The sequence below is a fragment of the Penaeus vannamei genome, chromosome 37 (assembly GCF_042767895.1).
Source record: "Penaeus vannamei isolate JL-2024 chromosome 37, ASM4276789v1, whole genome shotgun sequence".
NCBI lineage: Eukaryota > Metazoa > Arthropoda > Malacostraca > Decapoda > Penaeidae > Penaeus > Penaeus vannamei.
Window position 1 is genome coordinate 5,520,782 of NC_091585.1, and position 7,500 is coordinate 5,528,281.

At 37.2% G+C, this 7,500-nt stretch overlaps 1 pseudogene; it reads right to left on the reverse strand.

Annotated features, from left to right (window-relative positions):
* Positions 1–4,067: 4,067 nt before the first annotated feature.
* Positions 4,068–7,500, reverse strand: part of LOC138859622 (roquin-1-like) — a 7,529-nt pseudogene continuing 4,096 nt past the window's right edge.

Below are 7,500 nucleotides of genomic sequence, written 5' to 3' on the forward strand. Positions count from 1 at the left end.
TGCGTTTACTTCAATTCCATTCATGACCAGACTCAATTCTTTCTCTTTGAGTCTCATTTCAACCACACTCAGCCTTGAAGAAAAGACAGAAAAACATGAAGAAAATGTTTCTCAAGTTAATAATCGATAATCTATATTACATACACCCCCTAACCCTTTACCACCTCTCATAAGTGGTTGTTCACTTGCACATTGTAATTGAAATTTTTCATAAGCATAGCTTATGAATTAATGAGGAATAATCTTTATTCATTCTCAGGCAGACAATCTGCACATATCTTTATCAGCATTTTCCATAAACACCAATTGTGAAATCTGTGCCTTTCATGGCACCTGGAAATTCAACAGTGGTGACTGATGTCAGCTTGATGTTTGTTACTTCCGTTTCTGAAGCCACATTTCATTTCACCATAATAAGCACTAACAAACCTGCTCTTAATGAAACATCTGATGATTGCCTCAGAGATGTTTCAGTGTGATACTTGAGGTGTACAGTTGGATCTTGTTCTAGAGAATGGACAACAAGTAACAGGTTATGGTTGTCAGATGAATCATCAGCTCATATGCTGGTACATGTTTAAGCTTTGTAAGCTTGCAAACACATATATTTCTGATGATGATATAATCAAATCATCTGTAAAGTTATTAATTTTTATCCATACCTTTTTACTACATTTGTCAAAGTGAATTCTCTTTGCAATATGACAATAACAACTGGAAAATATAAATGCATTAGAAATGCTGATTCACTTTAACCCATTTACCGGCCCGAGTGTCCCACATATGAGACACCCAGAAAAATAAACAGGCAGGTTCCGGGCCAGCCCCGCACGCTGATTTTGAGTACCTGGAAACTATTATTTTTCGGCTTCAAAATATAGCAGTGTTAGTGGGTTAAGAGCATAATAAAACAAAAGGAAGATTTTATTAAGAACATAAAAAACAAAATAACTTTTAGGTTGAGCATAGGCATCAGTGAGCTGAAAGGCTTGCCTTATAGCCATCAGGGCCTACCCTCAAATCATACAAGAAGACAGGTAGTCAAATGTTTCAGATTGCAATCTTGTTTCTAGTTTCTAACTATACGTCAAAATTGCATAAAATTAATAATAACCAAGACTGTATCAATGTAAATAAACATGATTGAAGAACAAACAAAAACATGGTGCATGCATAAACGTTTCCTAATATTCTGCAGTCTTGAAGTACTTATACACTTCTCCTCCAACAAAAAATCTGAAAAACCATAATGAACTCCATACAATTAAAAGTTAAAAATACCAGCCCTAATAATCAGCACATTATGAAATCAAAGCTAAACAAATGAGCACAAGTGAAAAAAATATACATATTCAAATTGAGGATAAAACAGTTTTAATTTTCGTGGATCTAAAAGTATTGTTAATATTATATCAATCATATGGTCTATAACAGGTTGTCCACAACATGGATCATAAGGAGATGAACAAACAAGGAACATGCACACACGCATGCACAGTCTTTTCATAATCAGTATATTATTTGCATTATCCTAAATAAAACAGTTTGTTTAGCCATGGTGGACGGAGGGGAGGTGGGGGCATGGCAGTGCAAAGTAGGTAATAGGGGTACAATAGGCAAAAATGTTTGGACAACACTGGTCTACAATATTAAATGATAGTATCAATATCAAAAGCCTTAAAAAATAATATTTTTCACAAAAATTCAAGAAATGGGAAATCAGGTGAGGTCATATAGGGTCTTGTTTTACTGAATATTCCTTTGGTAATTATGGACTGATTATTCAGTGCTCTATTTCAGATAAGAGACAGAAACTTCTTTTTCTTTTAGATGTTTAAGTTAAAAATACAGTTTTTTTTCAAAACTGTAAAGAAAAAGTATCAAATGCAATTTCTGCTACTGTCTTGTTTGGAGAAGTGTAATCTGCTTTGAAAAGTGAATTACATTTAATATAAAAATCAACAATAGTTAACAATGAACTATTTTTTAAAAATTAGACTCAAGTGTGAAATCAATATATGAAAGACAGCTTCAATAATCATAATAATCCAGGAGGTTCAAACAACTCCACCACTGATAAGCATTCACCATAATGGTTTGATCCCTTCTGAGCAGAGTTGAGGCTTCTGCTGAGAAGCAATCTCACAAATCACGGATTTAATCATCATAGGTGGGCACAGAGGTCCTTGGTCTCAGCATTCCCAGGAGGCTCCAGCTGGGTTTATGTACAAATGCGAGGTGAGATCCCATGACCACTGTGTTCATGTAGTCCAAGAGGCGTAGAGGTGTATGCCATGAACCTAAGGTATTTCCAGGCTGATAGACAACCCTGTAAAAACAACTTCTTTGTGTTGTCATAACTTTTTGTCTACTTGTGTTGAGCTCACTTGTTGATCCATAAGCCAACAATGCAGTGATCTGATTGCTCTTAGTGGAAAGCAGCATTTGCATCTACATTCAGGAGGTGTTACTGCTTGCCTGTAAACCTCCTTAACCAGAATATGAGGCACTCTGAGATCAAAGAAAGCATGATTAATAAAAATAACAGCAAATAAACTCAGCTGCTACTTGCACAAACATTATATAATAAGATGATTAAAAAAGAGGGAGAAGGGTCTCAACCCTTTACAGCTGAACTTAAGTCTCAAGGCAATGAGAACTTTAACTTGATGATATGCAGTTTTGAATGAATATGCTTGTTTGATATAGAGAGGCTCTGCCCCCAAACAATGCTGAAATAAACAGGTGCATTTTTGCTCTGTCTAGTTAGTGTGTTACATAATGTACAGTATGAATAATTTGTTTTGCATGTGCTTGTTTAAGTAAAGGAGTTTCTTATGTTTGTGAAAACATTAATCTGTGGGCTCCAGGTGATAGGATTTCTAATCCCATGATTTTTTTCGGCTGAGAGGAGGTGAAGGATATGCATTGTTATGTAAAATATTGGCTGAGGGCCAGGGTGACAGGGAGGTTTTATCATGATACTCTTGCTGAGTGACACAAAAAGCTCACAGTTGGAAATTAGATTCATTGGAGTATTTACAAAGGGGATCTCGCTTTATTTCCACCAGTAAATAAGGGTGGAATATACTATCTGTAAACTATCCATCAGCTCCATGGAGGACACTATTCCCATGCTCAGGATCCTGTTTCTGCCTGCCTTGACCAACAGTGCAGTTGTTAGGGAAAATTGAACATGAAAATAATAAAAAAATAACACAAATAAAACTTTGTCTCTGTTCTTGATACACACAACAAATGACAAATATATACCTCAGAAAATATGGCAGGCAGCCAAAAAGAATGTATAGAGGATGATAAGATGTTCTGGCACTGCAAAAGAAGACAAGGAGCCTTGAAATTGCATAAATGTTTGGGCTGACCTACAAACCACACAACCAAGAGAACACTTAAATATTAGAAATATGCCTTATTTTGGCCCACATACAAGCAGAGGCATAGAACCAATGGGTTAAGTGAGGTGTGAAGCCCTAATCACTACAGGATAAATGTAACACTTTCAGAAAGATTGTTGCACAGGTTTCATTTCTTGAATGAGATTGTAAGTATGGTTGAAAGGCTTCATTTCTGAGTGAGATTATGAGTGTAGTTGCATAGGTTCTGAGTGAGAGTACAAGTCTTAGTGTTGTGTTAAGCTATGTAACAAATGGGGACAAGGCAACAATTCAAAATTTATATTGCAACTGGTATCATTAATAAAAGTAAAATTAAGAAACATTTCTAAATTGTTCTCTTCAATCCCTCTGTCAATAGTATCCCAAATTTAAAAATTTGTCAATCTTTATTTCTTGTCTTCACCACCTGTGTCTATATCACCTTATATGAATTACTGGCTTGACTTTCTGGCTCTGCCCATCATCACATCTGTTCCTTAAAACACAAAGTGCCCCAGCTGCTCTCTGACCAGCCATACCCATTGCTAAGGAAAGTATGCAAGTGAAGACAAATAACCAGTATCTATGTGATATTTATGGAGACTTTAAAAATTGTGTTATTTCATACCTTCATAAGAGAACATAAAATAATACTCAACAAATGGAGATCAATTAATGCTTCCTCTCCAAAGGTGCTGATGATGGAGACTGTACAGCTGATGCTCCATATGAGTGGCAACCATCATGCCTGTTGACCTCCAGGAGCCTGGTAAAAGCTGAACTGATAAAGCAAGACATGTGACATATACAAAAAATTTGGATTCCACACAAACCAAGATATTTCAGATTGTGTGTGTACATTCTCTTTCTTACATCTATGTGTTATTCAAAGAATACCTCATCTATTGTTTTCTTCATTGATACGTTCTCACTATCCCTCTCACTCATTCACTCTCTGCCAATCATTACATATTTACTTTCACTCTTAACCCACCTTTTCTTGTATGTAATTTTGGCTGCCTGCTTGCAAGACTCTCTCTCTCTTATAGCACTCCTTCATTCTTTCTTTTTCACAAACAAATTTACTAAAATGGAAAACACCTGTACCCTCAGACACCCAACCCATTGTATTTTAGATTAAGAACCATTGAAAAAAAATTGACACTCAAAGTGGGTTAAAGAATCTTTGAAAAATGCTATTAATCTATTTTTCAGCTTTGCATACTTATTTACTTTGACTTTTTAGCTACAATCACCTGTGGCATGGGTGAAATTATAAGGACTGGTCTTCTTACAGTGGGTGTGGTGGCAGGTTCAGTGGTATTACTTGCAGATACCTGAATGGGGTTGGAAGGTCGGATCACTGAATACTTGACATTCTCGAGATGAGCCCAAAGCGACCTGACTATAAGGAGGGTCAGATGGGATAAATCATCTTCCTCTTGGGGTTGGCCTCATCTTTCTTTCGCTATGTGGTGCGGGCAGCCAGTGGTGGGTGTGATTCTTCTCTACCATTTTAGGCACATTGTAAAAGTTAGCACCAGAGGTCCATATGCTGTATGTGGATGTGAACTCCTGGGACTTGGTCAGAAGCTCCTCACCATTTGCATTTCTGTGGCAACACGATTGGTTGCTTCCTTCCCAACAATGTTTTCGAGTTGATTCAATATGGCTTCCTTCCTTTCTATTAGTTCTTTCATAGATTTGGTGGCTTTATCTTTGAAACAACAGACATAGATGAAGCACTGCTTGTAGTAGTTGTACTTTCAGACCAGGTTGAAAGGGGAGGAGGAATTTGCATTTCTTTAGACTGGTATTAGCGACTGGAATGCAAAATTCACTTCCTGGACCATGAATATTATATATACAGGTGTTGTATTGACAACACTTGGTAGTTAGACCATACATATCTGGTAAAAATAGCTGTAGGCTGACCAGGGAAGACAGCAGCGGCAGCAGCAGCCTACTGCCTCTGCCTTCTGCTGCTGCTGCTGATTAGAAGAGGTTGTGGCCCAGGGTAGGCTGTGGGAATGCCGATTGATTTGGCAAGGAAAAGAACTATAGGTATATTCTGCAACTGATTATAGTGTTGCTGCCAAAGCAGGTTGCACAATGGCTGGAGCTGGTGTGGGAGCTGGCTTGGGACACAACATGCCTGAGTGTGAGGCTGAATAGAAACAAACTATTTGAGATTGAATGAGGCTGGGGCTGGTGGCACTGCACCTGCTTAGGGAATTTCTTCAACAGGAAGAGCCTTTTGTATGACAGGAACAGCAACATTCTCCATTGTTGGGGGCAATAACAGCATCAGCATTTTGTTGCTGAGGTTGTTGTGGTTGTGTGGGGTGTGACAGCTGTTGGTATGTATGCAGGAGGAGGCTGCAACTTTGTTGCAGGTGTTGGAGGTGGCTGAGGAATGCCTTTGCCATGTTTCCGACTCCCTGTTTCGATACTTCTCAAGCTCATCTTCTGAATGTAAAGTGCAGTTGTTACCTCTTGGACAACCCCCTCTTTGTGTCAGATCCCGGCACATGCTTGTCTTGTATTTAGCATTGTCATGGATGATGTGCATCTGTGCTTCCTGTACCGTGGTGCTGTATGAAGTGGACAGAGTCCTGTGACAACAGCTCGTACAGCCTCCATTGCAGCTGCTGAGGCTCCCATACCTGGGGTGGTGCATCAGGAGAGGGATCAGTGTGCCAGTAATTCCAGCTGAGGCCGGAGGGAGGATAGCTGTCCAGGGTCACCTGTTCTCTGAGTGCTATCATAATTCCTGGGGGAAAAAAAATTACCGTTCTATGCCACTTAACATGATTTTCTTTGCAACAGATATATTCCTAACACAGAACCAGATAAATATATTCAGTTAAATAAATATATGAATATTTTCATACTCAGCCTTACACATCTACCTACACACAAAAACATGGACACCAACCTGCCTTACAAACCTGACCAAATGACTGAGGGGTTTGCAGTTTGTCAATGATTGGAATTGCATATGAGATTTGTGAGCAGTGTCCCCATACAAGAGGAATGACCACTGATCAGATGCTATTCTTAATCAAAGCTTCTGTGGCAATCTCTGGACAATTTAGGCGTCATGTTCTCTTCTAGGTACTCATAACGTCAGACTCCTCCTTCAACTGCATGAGGAGGGAATGCCCTCTCAGTTTTGATACCTGCAAAGACAAAAAGTGGAAAAATGAACGCAAAAACCACATCATCGCAAGCACAAAGTCAAATAAAGAAGAAATTATGAAAAAGAAAAAAATTGTCATTACTAAACTTAAATTCAAATTGTCCATTTACCTTGAAACACGAGGCACGGTAAAGCAACTGTACTACGTGTCCTATACTTGTTTGGAAGCCTGTGGAGAAATTGGTTCAAGCCGCTGGACAACGAACATGACCAAAACTTTCCTAGAGAGAGCAGATCCATGCAAGGCCAACAATACCAACTGTACCTCTTCTTGCATTGCTGGAACATTGCAAAAAAGAGTGTCCCTAGAACATTGTGAAAACTTTTTTGAGGAGGGGCAATGGTAATGACAGTTAATTGGAATGTTTAATTCTAGGAAAGGATGAGAAGAAATAGATTATAAACGTATTAAAACAATATAAATGAGATGAATACTAGCAGAAGTAAACAGCCAAGAAATCACTAATGAAAAAAGTGAGAAAATTGTCATTCATACCCAAAGAGTTAATAAAAAAACAATGAAAACAATAACAATAACATTGATGATGATGATTGATGATTGATGGGCGATGATGATGATGATGCTTGATGGTGATGTGATAGTCATGATAGTATTAATAATAATAGAAATAATATAATAATAACAATAGTAATAGTAATAGCAATAGTAATAGCAATAGTAATAGCAAATAGTAATAGTAATGATAATAGTAATGATAACGATTACAATAATAATAATAATAATAACAATAATAACTTTAATAATAATAATAATAATAATAATAATAATAATAATAATAATAATAGTAATAGTAATAGTGATGGCAATAATAATAGTAATAGTTTAAGTAATAGTAATAGTAATAGTAATAGTAATAATAGTAATAATAATATTAATAAATA